The following is a 17,010-nucleotide window of genomic DNA, read 5'->3' as shown; positions in this document are numbered from 1 at the left end:
CTGGAAAGGAAAGGGAAGAGGGAAAATGAAGAGAGGTTGATGAATGGGTACAAATACACATTTTGATAGATGAAAGAAGAAAACCTTGTGTACCTTGTGTTTGATAGATCAGTAGGGTGACTATAGTTTACAGTTATCTATTGCATATTTCAAAATAGCTAGAAGAGAATAATCAAATGTTGTTAGCATAAAGAAAAGACATTTAATGTGATGGATATCCCAATTACACTGATTTTATCTTTACAATTTATATAAATGTATTAAATTATTACATGTACGCCCCAAATATGTTCATCTATTATGTATCAATTAAAAATTAAATTAAATTAAAAAGTGAGAAACTCTCAAAAATGGCTACTGAATTTTTCAGATGCCTTTTTAATGTCTCTAGAATAAAAATTTTATGGTTCTTTCTATTTAGATCTTTCCCTATGATTATTTACCTGAAAAAAATTGTTAATATTGAATTATGCTTATAGTCTTGGATTCTTGATTTAAAAGTAAGACTGGTCTATAGGTTTCCTTTATGTGTGGCCCTTATTAAATTTTAGTATTAGTGCTAAATACTTTATAAAATTTAATTGAAAATTTTCCTTCTTTTTTACACTTTTTAATAGATTAGATATCATGAGAATTATCCATTCTTCAATGGTTTGGTAAAATTTCCTTGTAATATTCATATTGGCTTGGTTACTCATTGGAGGAGGGCAAGGAATTGACAATTTTCTCAACTTTTTCCCTTTGGATTTTCCCTGTCCTCTAGGGTCAGTTTAGGTTAATTATATTTCCCACTAAAAATACCCATTTAACCCAGGTTTTCAAATGCATTTGCATATAGTAGAGCATGTACTGTCAATTGGGGCAATATATCTCCGATATTACAATTCAGAGATATTCTAATTCTCATTAGGGAAAAATTAAATTAAAATTTTCTTGTGAAGCAAAAATGAAAAAATGGTTGAACAACATTATAACAGATTAAAGTAGTCTTTAGAATTATATTAACATTCTTTATTTCTATGTTTAACCCCTTATAATTTCTTACTTTGTATTTATATTTTTTTATTAATTTAACAATTATTTTAAATATTAAAAAGGCTGGCTTTTCAAATTACACATTAGCTCTAATCACCTTCCTTTCTTAACTCATTTATTAATTCTTCTAAATTGTTTAATATTTTTCTTTTAGTTTTCTTCTATTTAATAGTTGTTTTTCTAACTTTTTGAGTTGGTGCATAATTCATGAATTAAGCTTAGGCTGTATCACGGAATTCTATTCAGTAGTGTTTTCATATCTCATTATTTTCAAGAAATCCTACAATTTTTGTTCATAAAGTTATTTAAGAGAGTTTTTTGTTTAGAATTTTCACGTGGAAAGATTTTTATTTTTCTGATTTTTCTATTAATTTCTGTTTTTATGGAATTGTGATCATATAGTGTTGTCCATAATTTCCTATTTTTGCATTTTATCTTTATGGTTTAATAAATGGCAATTTTTATGAATATAATATTAGCCCTTAAAAAGAATATGTAATCTCTACTTTTGAGGCACAGTCTGATATATGTAGAGTTTGACTGAGGGAGATGAGTAAAACTGTCCTATTTTTGGTCTGTTACTTTCCATATGTCTTTATATCTCTTGTAATAAAACTTGTATATACAAGTTTCTGCTATGTATTTGGTTCATAGATATTTATAAATTTCACATCTTCATTGTGATTTTTACTTTTTCTATCATAAAGTGCTTTTCTTTGTTTTATTTAATACTTGTTTGTCCTGAGTCCAACTTGTCTGAAATTAAAGTCATAAGTACTGCTATATTATTATTATTCCTTTTCCATGTATTTGGGTGGGGGGAATGTGCAGGGGCATTATTTGGGTAAAACTCTGCTCTTCCTTTAATTTTCAACCATCTGAACCTTTTTTTTCCAATGTGTATCTTATATATAGCATGGAGTTTTGGTTTTAATGCAATTTGAAAATACTTTTAAAAAATAGCTTAAAATGTGTATTGATTGAAAAATATTTGTCACAATTCTTTGATATATACATGGATACGTGTGTGATTATACACACGCGCATGAGTTTATGGTTCCTCTGATATTTAACAAGGTGTGCACTAAGGTGCAAATTTGCTCTCCAGCTGCTACCTTTATAATTCCATCTTTATATACTCATATTCTCTATTGTTTTGGATATAACAGTTATGAGCAATGATAAATTGGTATGTATCCTCTTCTTTTTCCCATACTGCATTTTATCAGCTGTCATATTTTGTTTAAAAATTACATTTCTTAGTGTTTATCTTTTTATGTTATGCGTGCTTACTCTACTACTTGTATGTCAGCTTTAAATGACATTTTCAACCTCAACAGTTACAGGTGAGTCAGTCAATGAACTTATTCTAATTACCACCATCTTTTTTCTTTCCCTTCCTAACATTTGTGATTTGTGTCATTTCTATATTTTCAAAACCTATAACATTCAAACATTTTTTGTAGTATTAGTTTTACAGTAAAAATATATTCGGTGTTCACCACCAGTCATTTTGAGAAAGTTTTCCCTTTTTTATTCTAGTATATCCCCTTATGGGAGGAATATTCTTTGAGTTTTAATGTTTAAAAATATGACATTTATATATGATGAATAACTAGCTAGATATAAAATCCTTAGATCATATTTTTTTCATGAGAATATAATAAGTTTTGTTTCCATTCTCATTGGAACAAAAGCCCATTGTCATTAGGCTTTGAATGTTGCTTTCAAGAAGACTGAGGGTAGGTTGATTTCTTTTTCTTTCTACAAGAATTGATTTTTTTTCTTTTCTGCTTCAAGGGTTCCTTACATATATATAAAATTCAATAATTTGTTAGTATATTTCTTTGTTCAACCATCATGAATCATTTTTTTCTACTACATGGTATTTATTTTGAACATGTAGATTGAAGTCTTTTTTTTATCAGTTTCAAGAAAGTTTTTTTAAAATTTTGCTTTAAACATTTGCTCTGTTCCACTGATAAGGTTTTCTTCTTTTTTTTTCCTGGGTGATTTTTTTTTGTTTTAAAATTATTATTATACTTTAAGTTTTAGGGTACATGTGCAACATGTGCAGGTTAGTTACATATGTATATGTGTGCCATGCTGGTGTGCTGCATCCATTCTTCTTTAGAGACTCCAATTATATGTGTGTTGTATTTCATCTATCATTATCAGTTTCACACAAATACTTTTATTTGCTATGTCTTACTTATCTGCAATACTTAGTCCTTTTTTGTATTTCTTCCAATATTGTCTTCATTTCCGTCATGGTTTGCTTTTCTTCTTCTTTCTGCAAAAAAAATCAACTAATTTCATCCTCCTCATCTCTCTCTTGAGTTTCTTCATTTGTGCCTTTTGGTTTTCCTTAATAGATGATGTTTATTTCTTAACATATCAACAAATATGCTTAATTTAGAGAAACTATGCTGCTTATGAATAAGAGCAAAGACTCTAGAACAAGATTAACTGGGTTTAAATACTGGGTCTTCCTCTAACTGTGTGATCTTGAGTGTTACTTAACTTGTCCCTTAGGTCTTTAAATCTATATAATGGTAATAATAATAATAATATCTAATTTACAGAGTTGTGTTGAGAATCAATTGAGTTCATATCTCTACAAATTGGTAAGAATATTGCCTGGCAACAGTAAATACTATGCTAAAGTATTATTAGTTTTTTTCTTGCATTTCGAAATTTATAGTCACAATTTTAATTGTCTCTGTGACAACACTTTTTCCTCTCATCTATTAAAAAGTTTTGATGCTAATTTTCTGAATTTTAAAAATAGTTTGTCTGTATCTGTGTTATGCCAGTTTCTTCTTGATCACTGCTCACTATTGAATGAATTATTTTTCTGGTCAAATTCCTTAGAGAAAGTTCCCGAAGTGGAGGTTGCAAAGTGGCTTTCCTGTTCTCAAAACAAATAGCTCCCACTTAATGATCCCCAATAATTGACACCTCCCTCTACCCATGCCCATAAAATACTCCCACATTGACTCTGGACTTAGCTACGTGACTTGCTTTAGCCAATGGGACATTAGCAAACACGACACATATAGAAGCTTGAAACTTGAAAGTGTGTGAACACTACAGCATGAACACTAGGCTGCCATTTCTCTTGCTACTGGGAACATGTCTACCTCAATGTGAAAAAGCCTGACTAGCTTCCTGGGAAAAGGCCCTAGGTGTCCAAGCCATCCCTTCCAGAGGCCCAGATTTGTGAGTAAGACCTGCTGATACCACATGGGGCAGAGATTAGCCATTGAGCCCACACAGCTGAGCCCATCCCTATTTTTCATCTCACCAAATTGTAGGCAAATCACTGGTAGCTTTTTAAACCATTGTTTCGGGTGGCTTGTTATGCAGCAATAGATTATAGATTCACTTTTACTGTTGCCTCACAAACAGACTGCTTTTAGTAGTTATGGCATCTTTGTATACTCACTTCCTCTGAGACTCTGAAGGGAATTATGTCCAGAAGATCCTTTTCCAGTAGTTCTCTGCTCCCCAGTTCTTAAAAAGAAGGAACAGGACTTTTACATTTCATAGTGATTTGACCATCTTCAAGCACTAAAGTTTTGCTGACCCTGAGATCTGCTCCTACCATGTTTCTGGGAACTCCCTGTTCTCCTTTTGTCATCTGTATGTATGTATCTCTTTTGCCTTCTTCCTTCTGCTTCTGCTCCAGTTTTTGAGAGACAGCTTTGCATTTTACGACACACCTCTCATTTCCCAGAAAACATACTTTTGCTGGCACTTTCTGATACTTCTACTGCTGGTTCCCATTGCCTCTCCCTGGGCCTTTTCCATATGACTTCTGCCCAAACTCAGCTGCTTTTGGCAACCTTTAGAAGTGCTTTGGGGTTTGTAGGTAAAATCTATATAAATTTGTTGAAAATGGCGTTTGACACTTTTTTTTTTCCATTCTCTTTGTTAGTTTATGTAATTTTTAAAAAGAGATGAGAAAGATGCTTAAAAAGCTGACATCATTTTCTACTGGAATCCGTATAATTCTTTTTGCAGTAAGAACTCTTTGGACACATTTTTCTGAAGATGATGTAATAACCTTGGGAGGCTTAGTAATTATTAATACCTTTCAAATTTCTCCTATTCAAAAAGGGGCAGCATGATGCTCAAATTGGTTCTTTTTTTCCCCTAGATTGAACTACAATTTAGATTCCTTACACTCTCTTTAGGCAATGGTTGCCTTATATTTAATACATCTAACTAATTAATCCTAACTGTAGTTCAGAAAAAGAGATTACATTATCATCATTTTACAGATGAAAACTGTGAGAACAATGACTACATTGCAGATTTTGTTGGCTTCCTTTCAGGTGCTTATTGCCTCACTATTATTAATTTTGGCTTTGGGCTCAATTTCAAGGTTATGGATGAGGTAGATGGTATAGTGTAAGCAACAGGTCCAAAAAGGCAGAATAACCAGCGAACACTTGGTAGCATCTCAGATGTGGGGAAATGGGTGTTTTACACTCCAAACGCTAGTGTTTGAATATGTTTCCTCCAAAACCATGAGGGGGAAAGTTCATTAAGTTCCTACACTGATAAGCTCTTAGACATGCCTTTCAATGTACAGGCATGTAAAGCTATTTTGGGTGAATGGGTGAATAGTAGGTTATTAGGTTATTGCCCTTCTTTGGGAGGTCCCTATTTGTCCTTTAATACACAGTTCATATGGGATTTAAATTCCCTGACCTGTCCCTTCTCTTACATAGAAAAAATTGCTTCCACTTATGCAATTGGCATGTGCTTCTGTTGTGAAATACTTGTGTTGTTTGTCTCGGGCTTTCATAGTTGGTTCTCCTATTAGGCAGTGAGCTCCTTGGGTGCAGAGACTATGTCCTAATCGACTCTGCATCCTTAGCTTCTGCAAAGTGCTCAGTGCAAGGTAAGTGTGCCATGATTTTTACTGGAATAAATCGAGAAACAGGCAAATGTCTATTAAAGTCATTTTGGTCTCTAGCTACTGCAGTAGTTGGATAGGCAAAGTTACTTCATGCTTATCTTCCTCCTCTTTTCCTTGCCAGCTTCCTTCTTTTTTTTCTCTGACTGAAAGGGCTGGACAACCGGGGAAAAGGAAACTTGTGCTTTCCAGCATACCTCTCCCACTCTACACACACACACACACACACACACACACACACACACACACACACTCCATCCTGTTGCATTTTTAAAGCAGGCTCAGTCACTCAGTCAGGTTCCTGAGTGCCTGTTGCTCCATCACACGAATTCCCAAGTTGTGGGACTCACCTTCAGGGGTGTCTTGGTGGAGCACCTCTTGGGAGGTGATCTGACCTGTTGGTTCAGGAGCACTGCGCGTATTCACTCTGGAGCTCCTTTGTGCAACAGGAGACCAGAGGACTCCCACGGTCCCACTGGCTCCTTCCACGTAATGTGCCCCGCTGGCTCTCTCGCCTCCCCCAACCCGGGGGTCTGCGTCCCCTGCGCCCCATTCCCTCTTTGTGCAGCCAGTAGCTGTAGAGCTCTTCGTCCTGTATTCATGGCAGATGCACAGCGAGTGACTGACACGTTCCAGGGACGGCGAATGGGAAAGAGCGCGGGCGGCCGGGGGAGGGTGTGTAGTGGCAGACGGCCGCTGGGATTATGAATGGGGGCTGGGGGGCCGGCGAGTGTGGGGTTCAAACCAGGATTTTCGGTCTCTGGCTTTGGATAGGCACGCAGGGCTGTGCGTAATCCTTCAGCTCTGGCGGTAAGGGAGATGCAGTGAGCTCCCGGCTGGGAGAGAGGGTTATTTTGCAAAACTCCCCTGGTACCGTGCCCGCGGAATATTGCAGGAGGTCTGTGAGGTAGGTGGGGGAAAAAATAACCTGGGAGGGCTATCAGGGAGAGGCCAGACGACTGGGGACGGCGTGCTTTGCACCCTAGAATTGACAGGTGGTGGCCTCAGCAGTTACAACCTACTACACAGCATCTCGTCCGTGCGATACGGTCACATTGTTATTCCCCGCACCCGGCTGAGGAGCGCAGCGCGGCAGACCAAGTGGCACCGGCGAGCTGTCTCTCTTCCGGGGGGCGGGGGTGGACAGTAGGGAGAGGGGGTTTAAAGGGCCGGAGGACGAGAGAAGAGCTGAGGGGCGCGTCGCCAGCGCCTGTGTCTCCCTGGCGCGGGTTCCCCAGGCTAGCCCGCTGGCCCGTCCGCGCGCGCGCTCTGCAGCCGCCCCCGGCCCGCGCGCCCCTTCCCGGGGCTCCTGGCCTCGCCTCAGCGGCTGCAGGCTCTTCGTCGCGGGCCGGGCTGCACGCGAGCGCCCTCCGGGCAGACTTTCTCCCCCACCCCCGGGAGCGCGGAAGGCTCACTCGCAGCGCATGGTCTACCCGCGCCGGGCGGAGCCCCGGCGTCCAGAGCGCTGCGGCCGCGGCGGTGCAGCAGAGGCGCCTCGGGCAGGAGGAGGGCGGCTTCTGCGAGGGCAGCCTGAGGTAAGGGCTGCCTGGGAGGCTGCGGGTTTATTTTTCCTCATTCTCTTACTTCATCACACACCGAAGCCTCAATGGAGAGTGTAGGGTGCTGTGGGGCTGATGTGGGGCAAAGAGGGAATGGGGCCGCCGGGCCTGGATGGTCGTCTTGACGGCGTCATTGCCGCCCCTTGTAGGAAATCCGCCAACCGGCCCCTAGCCTTTCGCCCTCATCTTCTCTGCTTCGGCTTCCGCCCTTGGACCTCTTGACAAGTCACTGGGGAGGAGAGGATGGAGAGAGGCTAAGGGTGAATGGAGAGAGGCAGAAGGATTCAGGGCTCGGAAGCCCTGGAGTAGGTGACGGATGGGCGCGCGGTGCCCAGTGATTGACTGCAGGCAGCGGGCGCGGAAGGGAACCTGAACTACCCAAGAGTTTGCTGGGCTTAGGCTCCAGAATGCTCCTGCGTGCCCTGGTGGCTGGGGCACCAAGGGGGGGCGCACTCAAGCCTCGGCATCACCAAGGCTCTGCCAGGAACTTTTGGGAAGCTTTGTTTGGTGTTTGGTGAGGGGGCTTGGACCTTTCTAAGCTACAAGAGTGTGTTGGGGAAGGAAGAGGCTCTCCTCCTTTCTCCTGTCACTTTCCTTCATGCCTACTCTCTTCTTCCATCTTCCTGTTTTGCCTCCTTCCTTCCCGTTTTTCACAGGCCACCTTCCTTGTGCGGTACTTCAAACACAAATCGGAACCCACTATGGCCAACAGCTTTAAAGCGTGTATAAGGAGGAGCGCACAGAGGAATCGCTCTTAATTACAGTAGTTATATATATGTGTGTGTGTCTGTGTGTGTCACACACGTGCCTGGGATAATTTTTAGCAAGACTTTGAGACTAAAATTACATTGTACTTACATTAGGTTTACATCATAATTATATGATGCCACTGAACAGAAATGGTAACTCTATGCATTCTGCATCTTAGATCTGAGATATAACTGTTCTTTGAATCACATGCATCGTTTAATTTCAAAGATTTCCAGCTGCTGGAAAACTCTTGGCTAAGTTATAAGAATCAAAGGCACATTAAGCATAAAAAAAGTAATAAAAGTCCAGATACTATTTTTATTAGTAGATCATACTCCCCCTCTGTTTCCTTTTGCCAAAAGCTGTTATTACACCAATTATATTCATAAAAACAAAACAAATTTGGAGATTTCAGTGTTTTTACCTACAACCTGAAGTGTAGGTAGGGGTCTGGAATTTATCTGTACACGAATTCACAAGAAGATAGATAAGGCCAATGATTTCACTGCAGGTAAAGGAAGTTGAGCTTCTTCTCTCTCAGGATACCTCATTTCTTGATATCCCAAGAGAGAAATCCCCTTAATGTCAATAAATATAACATTGGTCTCTTCAGCTCTTCAAATCAATACTTGTAGGACTTGACTGTAATATGTTTGCTGGCTGTTTCTATTCTTTTTCATTTTCTAAACAACAACGTGCCAATTTTGTTAATTTACAAAAAATAAGTAAGATTGTTAAATGGACTGGAATTTATGAGATGGCATGATCGATGCATTGAGGCTGTTTATCTATATATCTATCATCTTTCTATTTTCCTTGTTACAGTTGGGAGCTAAACAATGTTGCAGTGTGTCTACTTGTATTTTTATCAGCTGATTTGCTTTTCAGTTTCTTTATGGCTTGACATATTTTGCAAAAATGAATTGTCTTAAATTTCTCTAGAGAGTAACCTGTTAGACATACTGTTTGCTTTCAAAATAGGACTGTTTTTTGATTTGAGGAATAAGAAATCAATCATACATGGTTTTCTGATCTTGGAGTCCTTTGCCTGTCTAGAGACAGGTATTTAACAGTAATAGGTACTGTGTATGTACAAATAAAGGCTTGTTTGATAAAGATACTGGACACAGAAATAATAATTCCATTTTGGTTTACAAATGCAATATTTAAAATTGTGAAGAAATAAAGAGTTCTAGGTTACTCCTAATATCTTACTTGACTTAATTTGGCTAAGGAGCAAGAGGTATATGAAGAGATCTTCAGTTAGAAAGATTTGGGGGTTAGTAATTTATTATCATGTCATACAATTTCACCCGTTTCTGTTTCCAAAAACCTTCAAGCAGCATAGTTTGGACAAGGTTTAGGATGTTGCTGACCACAAAACAAATGAGTTCCTTCAGGCACTGGCTATTGTAGCCACAATGTGGTAATACAGTGGACACTGTGATGTGCCAAATCGTTCTTCAAGGAGGGACTTGTTGCCCCAGCTTCTGGGAGTGTGGTCAACAGATGGCCTTCAATAGTCAGACTCTTCAGGGATTGCCTGAGCTGTAGAAAGCTCCCTTGTCCAAGGTCACACCCCTTTCCAGCGCAGCTCACATCCAATGGCTGATCCATGTGGGAGTATAAAGGTTGGGCCATCGCAGCACAACTCTGGAAAACTCTGAAGGATCTTTCTAGCTCTGGAGCTCCCTGAGGGCTTGCATTGCAGCTCTACTTCTCTCTTTGGTCCTTTCTGTTTCCTTCCCTATCCTTCCTCAGGTGTGGATAACAAGGCGGTTCCCAAGAAAATAGGGCTTTGAACTTCATTTCAGAATTAGCTTGCCAGGGAAACCCACCTGTGACTATGTTCCTACCCCATACATTCATTTTGCCAGTTTTAATCCATTGGTCTTTTGAAATGTGGTGTTTCAACCATCAAATATGATATAGAAAATGCATATGTGGAAGGAATTTATAGTTGACAGTTTCTTTTTCTTCCAGCACTTGAAAAATGTTATGTCACTTCATTTCAGGCCTCCCTGGTTTCAATGAGAAATTTGTTGTTGTTTGAATTGATGCTCCCTTATACGCAATGCGTCATTTCTCTCTGGAGAGTTTCAAGATTATTTTCTATATCTTCATTTTTTGGAAGTTTGATTATGATGTGTTTTGGCATGAATTTCTTTTGGTTTGCTCTGTTTGGGATTTGATAAGGTTTTTAAAATGTAGGTTTGTCTTTCACCAAGTTGGGAGATTCTTAGGCATTATTTCTTCAAACACAAAAGTGTTTCAGCCCCACTCTCTTTCTTATCGCCTTCTGTGACTCTGATGATATGAAAGTTGGATCTTTTGTTGTTGTCCTACAAGACCCCGAGGCTTGGTTCATCATTTTTTTTTTCTGGTATTTTCTCTTTGTTCAAATAGAAAACATTCATTGATCTGTTTTCAAGTTCGCTGATTCTATCCTCTGTCTTCTCTACTACGGAGCCCATCTAGTATTTTATTTTGATTACTACATTTTTCAGCTCAATAATTTCCATTTGGTTCTTTTTGCAGCTTATGCTTATTTGCTGAGACATTCTATTTTTTCATTAGTTTCTAGAGAATTTGTATTTGCTTGCTGAAACTTTTTTTTTTTTTTTTTGAGACAGAGTCTCACTCTGTCACCCAGGCTGGAGTGCAGTGGCATGATCTTGGCTCACTGCAAACTCTGCCTCCCGAGTTCAAGCGATTCTCCTGCTTCAGCTTCCTGAGTACCTGGGACTATAGGTGCGTGCCACCATGCCCTGGTAATTTTTTGTATTTTTAGTGGAGAAGCGGTTTCACCATTTTGGCTAGGATGGTCCCGATCTCCTGACCTCATGATCTGCCTGCCTCAGCCTCCCAAAGTGCTGGGATTACAGGCTTGAGCCACCGTGTCTAGCCTGAAACATTTTTTTTTTTTTTTTTTTTTTGAGACGGAATCTCACTCTGTTGCCTAGGCTGGAATGCAGTGGCACTATTTCCACTCACTGCAAGCTCCGCCTCCCAGGTTCACGCCATTCTCTGGCCTCAGCCTTCTGAGTGGCTGGGATTACAGGTGCCCACCACCATGCCTGGCTAACTTTTTTGTATTTTTTAGTAGAGATGGGGTTTCACCATGTTAACCAGGATGGTCTCGATCTTCTGACCTCGTGATCCGCCTGCCTCGGCCTCCCAAAGTGCTGGGATTACAGGTGTGAGCCACCGCGCCCGGCCAACATTTTTAGAATAAATGCTTTGTAATCTTTGTCAGATAATTCCAACATCTGATTCACTTAATTGTTGGTGTCACTTGATTGTCTTTTCTCATTCAAGTTGTGGTCATATTTTGGACATTTTAGCTATTGTGTTAGAAGGCTCTGGGTTTCTATTTAAATCTTGTATTTTAACAGATAATCACTCTGTTTAGGGTAACACACAGATCCTGGCCTACTTTTGTGGGCAGTGGTTTCAATGACAATTTAATTTCTAGAGGCTTTGAGGTGCTGTTAGTCTGCCTGGTTTGTCTGTTGCTTCCGGGGCTCCCACTGAACGCTGCTGGTGCCACCTGAAGGGGAAGAAGAAGCCTCCCCAGGCCAGGCCCTGTTGTGCATCTAGGTCAGGGAAGTGTCTCTAAGTGACTTTCAGCCTTGCAGAAATAAGGAGCATTCTTAGACCTGGAACTTGTGGCAGGATTCCTGGTGCCAGTGCTCTGAGGCCACCTAGTATTGTCAAATGGACCCCAGTTAGATGCAGACAAGGAATGAGCCTACCTAGATCATTTCCTACTACTAGGTTAGGAGTCGGGAGACTCTGGGCCTGGGTAATCTGCTGTTGAATAGAGAGTTGGAAGACATTCACTGCTCTATTGCTCTATTGTTCCTCCAGCCTAGAGGTCACTAAGCAGTCCATTTCCCTCTTGCCACCATTCTCAGTCCTCCTTGGGATGCCCCTTGCATTATTTTTATTTTTTAATTTTAAAAATGTTTAAAATTTTATTTATTTATTTATTTATTTTTTGAGATGGAGTTTCGCTCTGTCATCCAGGCTGGAGTGCAGTGGTGCATCCCAGCTCACTCCAACCTCTGCCTCTCGGGTTCAAGCAATTCTTCTGCCTCAGCCTCCCAAGTAGCTGGGATTACAGGTGTGTAACACCACACCTGACTAATTTTTGTATTTTTTTTAGTAGAGATGGGGTTTCACCATGTTGGCCAGGCTGGTCTCGAACTCCTGACCTCAAGTGATCCACCTGTCTTGGCTTCCCAAAGTGCTGGGATTACGGGTGTGAGCCACTGCACCCGGCTTTTTAAAAACACTCTAGTTTAAATCCTCAACCACATTATCCATTACTATCATTGAAAATACTAGTTTGATTGTATTTCCCTGTAATATATATCTGTTAGGTGTGGAGACATAGTTTAAACCTTAGTTCAAGATAGCTTATTTAAATTAAGTTAATTAATATTACTGTAATTACAGAATTAAATGTCAAATCATACCCTGTCTGTAGAGTCTAAGACAAAAATCTTGGTATGTGACGTTTACTCTATGGAACATTTTTTTTTCAAGTTATCTTAATGCATTTGAAAAATATTAGTACTTCTTATTTATTGCCATCTTTGTGGGAAAGACTAAAAAATCCTTTATCCTGTGGACACTTTAACCTTAGAGAAAGTAAATGACATTATTTCCATAAGCAACTTGCTGATATTTTGAATGGATTAAGGAGCAGATTCCAGGATTCTGTCTTTGGCTCTCCTAGTATATCACAGTGCTGACTCATAGAATTATGGCATTTTCAGAACTGAAAGTGATCTTAGAGATCACCTATTTCAACCTTATTGTTTTATATTTTAGAAAACTGACATGTTAAAAAGCCATAAGGAAATCTAAGTTCCTTCAGTTCAGTGATGGCAGGGCTTGTTTATTCTGAGTTCTTAGGATTTCCTAATTTGATATTTTCTTTAAGAAATCAGAATTGCCTTCCTTTGAGAAGGCTTATTAAAAATTTATTTTGAGGTATAATCTCTCAGTACCCCTTTTTTAACAAGAAAAACTACTTCAATAAGTTGGGAGGACATGATTTTTTAAATAAAAATAGGCTTGTTTGAAAATCTGAGGGACATATGGATTAATTATCCAGAAAAATGAACATATAGTCAAAAATCTGCATTCAATATTAAGTATTTATGGATTCCTAGGAAAGACCTCCAGATACTGTTTTGTGTTATACTCATGCATTAACTGTGGATTGTCTTTGTTGGGGAAAGTGATAGGGATAATGACTTATTTTATAGTCTGAGTCAGCCTTAAAGGCCTGTGGATGGTGGCAGTTGTCCTGGGCATGGTACATTGGTATGCTGCAGGATTTGTCTCCCTGCAGATTCTAGAGTGGCAGTAGGTGAGAAGGATGTAGCAGGACCAGCAGGTGTTCAAACAGACTGACTGTGCGAAATACAAACAGGCAACTCAGCCCACAGTGCTTGCTCTCTCCTCCCCCATAACACACACACATACACTTACAACATATATTAAGATTCCTTAGAAAGATTCTCCATCTGTTTCTTTCTGCTCTCACCTTCTTACTATATGGAGAAACAGTGTCCTTTTGAGATCATTCTTTTTCTGATAAGATTGCTTTAGTGGTCATTTAAAACCAATTTCATCTATATCAAATGTTAAGGGCTGAAAAAAGAAAGATTAAAGCAGCATCTGCTGTATATACTGGGGGGATTTTTCTAAGGGTAAAAACAAAAGCACATCCATGTTTTCCTTATATCATGGATTAAAAAAAAATTAAAACCATAGAATGATAATGACTGAATTCAGAGATCAGGAGGCAAGGCCAGTATTGAAATTACTTTTAAGCAGACTGCCTATATATACTTAAAGGAAGCTCCTATATACACTTTTGTGACTAGTACAACTCCCTGGATGAGAAATAAGACTGAATTGTTTTGCAGTGTCATGATGTGTACCAGAGTGAAAAACTCAATGCAGAAAAATGGGAATGTTGTACAAAAAGATATAATAGAATGAGGCAGTTTTTTTCTAGTTAATTTCCCTAGAAAGCACTTTGTAGGACTTCTATTTGCAAGGTTACACTTTAGTAACTGAATAAGTGAGGACTGGGAATTGGAAGTCCTGAGTTCCAGTGCTGCTATGCAATTTATTGGGTCAGTGACATCCTGTGTGTAAGCCTAAGGTTATAAAATAAGGCCAGCTTATGATAATCTCTAAAGTTCTTTCCAGCATTATCATTTGGTGAAACTTCAGATTAGTGGATATTGTTTGACAAAACATTTGAGACAATTTGTGGTAGGCCCATGCAATTAAGTATTATCCATAAGAAAGATCTCCAGGAAGTTAATATTTGAATTTGAAATTAGTATAATATCTTGATATGGTCAGAATTTGCAATAGTAAGAGTGGTCACGGTTGGGCTAAGACTATCCAACTATATGGGTATAGCACATAGCACAATTTGGGGAACAAACATTTTGCTGAAATGATAATGACAATGGTCATGATGCAAATATGGATGGCACTAGATTTAACTGGACGGAAGGTGTGGTAGATACTGCAGATTGGCTGAATATCAATTCATCCCCTTTCTCTCTCATCTTCCTCTGCTATACAAGTTGGAAAGCAAAACATTCAATTTTCCAGCCTCCCTTGAAGGTAGCAATGGCCCCTATGACAAAGATTAGATGAAAGCTTCTGGGGAGCACTTCCCTTCTCGAACAAAGCTTCTTAAAACGAAGTCTGTTTCCCCTGTCTCTTACCCCTTCTTTCTCCATAGAGCATGGATGATTCTGTGAGTGGCCATCTTGCCAGGATGAGGAATAAATCCATAGGCTTAGGATGATAAAGTGGCAAAATAGATGTAGCTTGGATCCTCGGTGGCATTTTCAAGATGCATCAGCCCTGCACTGCCTACCTCCAGACTTACTATTCCATGAGAAAAATATAAACCCCTTAATTGATTCTTCCACTATTTTGTTAGGTTATTTGTTACTTTCAGCAAAATACTTTTCCAACTGAATACATGAAGTAATTTTTAAGACTTCACATTTTACATTTTTGAAGGATAAAATTAGTGTCTACAGATCTATGTAATTACTGACCTTGGATATGAAACTTAGGGTACTTTGTACCAATACTTTCATTTTGAAGAAGTTTGGGTGTGAAAATTTTGGATAATTTGTATAATTTTCATCTTATTTTTCATTGCATGAAGAATAGCATGAGACTTCAAGAGTCTCTGTTTTGCATTGCTTAGAGAATAGTTCAAATTTTATTCAATGGGTAAAATTTATATTAAGAAAACTCTTTCTGTGAGTCATACCTCCTACTTAGCCATAATCTTCGGTAAGATAGGGATACAGCTGAAGAATACCAATGAGTCTTGAAAATAATTGTTTTCCCCATTTGGATTATAGACAAAATGTATAGCAAAGTGGGTTTCCCTCTTTACTATTTAATGTGAGTTTGTTTCCACCAAATTTCTTCTGACTTCACACTGTCACAAACTGAGAAATACTTTAAAAGGAGGAGTGTAAAGGTGAAAGAAGGTTGGAATTTGCAGTATGTGGATATAAAAGATGGAAAATAATTTTGTGCGTATGACAAGGAATCTACAGACTCTCCATTTGGATTTGTCTGACTTAGTGCAGGGAATTAATTTTTGCTTTAAGCCGTGTGATAAGAGAAAAAGAAGGATTCAATTGGGATATGTTGATAATATTATAGCAGTTAAGATTGCATTCATTTGGGAATAACCAATAATTTGACATACAATGCTACAACCAGCAAGAAGTTTTTTTTTTTACACAACATAAAGTGTCAGCAGGAAGATAGTTCTTAATAACCGAGGAAACTATGAAGGAATTGGGCTCCTTCTTGCTTTTGACTCCACTGTAATTAGTGTATGTCTTTTATTCTCCTGGTGAAAAGACAGTTAATAAAGCTTCCAGGCATGACATCTGTACCACAGGCAGGTAGAGGTGGCCAGGCACAAGGCACACAGCAGCTGAGTCAGTCCTTTTTAATAAGGAAAATATTAGCTTCTTGGGAAGTTGCATCTGGTAGACTTCTAATATCTTATGCACCAGAACTATGTCAATGGCCATACCTAAGTACAAGGAATTATGAGAAATAGTTTGTTTCTGTTTTAATTGTTGTCTGGAAAAATGGGTACCTCCCCCAAAATGTCAGGATTCTGTTATATAATGAAAAAAGGGAGAATAGATATGGGGTAGGAAACCACTGTTGTCATTGCATATGAAAATATTTTACAGCTTTTAAAATATTTGTGGTGTTGTCTCATAAATTTGTAATCTGGAGATTTCTAAAGATATGATAGTTTAAAATGGTTATAAATTTTTATTTGCCTCATTATCTAATGTTTTTTAATCAGTTGTCATTGTGTCAAGAGAGCTGAGTGACAGTATGAAACTGAGTGATATGAAACTGAGTGATAGTATTGCTATTAAGGGAATTATAAGCAAAAAAGTCACAATTTCCTTCTACATTAATGACGACATATATAAGTGTGAAATTCTGAGAAATCAGATAGTGACACTATTATGTACTATTATGTATTATTTATTTATAAAATGTATTTGTGTACTATTTATTTATAAAATGTTATGCTTTTTTGTTTTCCCTAAATTTTTAATGACATATATTAATATTATCCAAGAGCAAATATATTTTTTAAAAGAATAAAATAAACTTGGCTTAATCTCAGCATTT

At 38.5% G+C, this 17,010-nt stretch overlaps 1 protein-coding gene across 6 annotated transcripts in view; it reads left to right on the top strand.

Moving 5' to 3' along the window:
- The window catches only part of PDE4B (phosphodiesterase 4B), a 681,554-nt gene that overhangs the window by 93,148 nt on the left and 571,396 nt on the right, over nucleotides 1-17,010 (top strand). For 2 of the 6 annotated variants that reach the window (XM_063800945.1, XM_063800932.1), the window contains exon 1: nucleotides 6,935-7,497. The exons of 1 other annotated variant lie outside the window; for it this stretch is intronic. The gene's annotated coding sequence lies outside the window, so the exon portion shown is untranslated. Of the gene's footprint in view, nucleotides 1-6,639; nucleotides 6,870-6,915; nucleotides 7,498-17,010 lie in introns of those variants that run through there. 3 more of the 6 variants (XM_001162471.7, XM_001162426.7, XM_063800946.1) reach the window with 3 other exon arrangements.

This window comes from Pan troglodytes, chromosome 1 (genome assembly GCF_028858775.2).
Source record: "Pan troglodytes isolate AG18354 chromosome 1, NHGRI_mPanTro3-v2.0_pri, whole genome shotgun sequence".
Taxonomy (NCBI): domain Eukaryota; kingdom Metazoa; phylum Chordata; class Mammalia; order Primates; family Hominidae; genus Pan; species Pan troglodytes.
The sequence above is the reverse complement of the archived record's forward strand: the minus strand, read 5'-3'. Positions and strand labels throughout refer to the sequence as shown.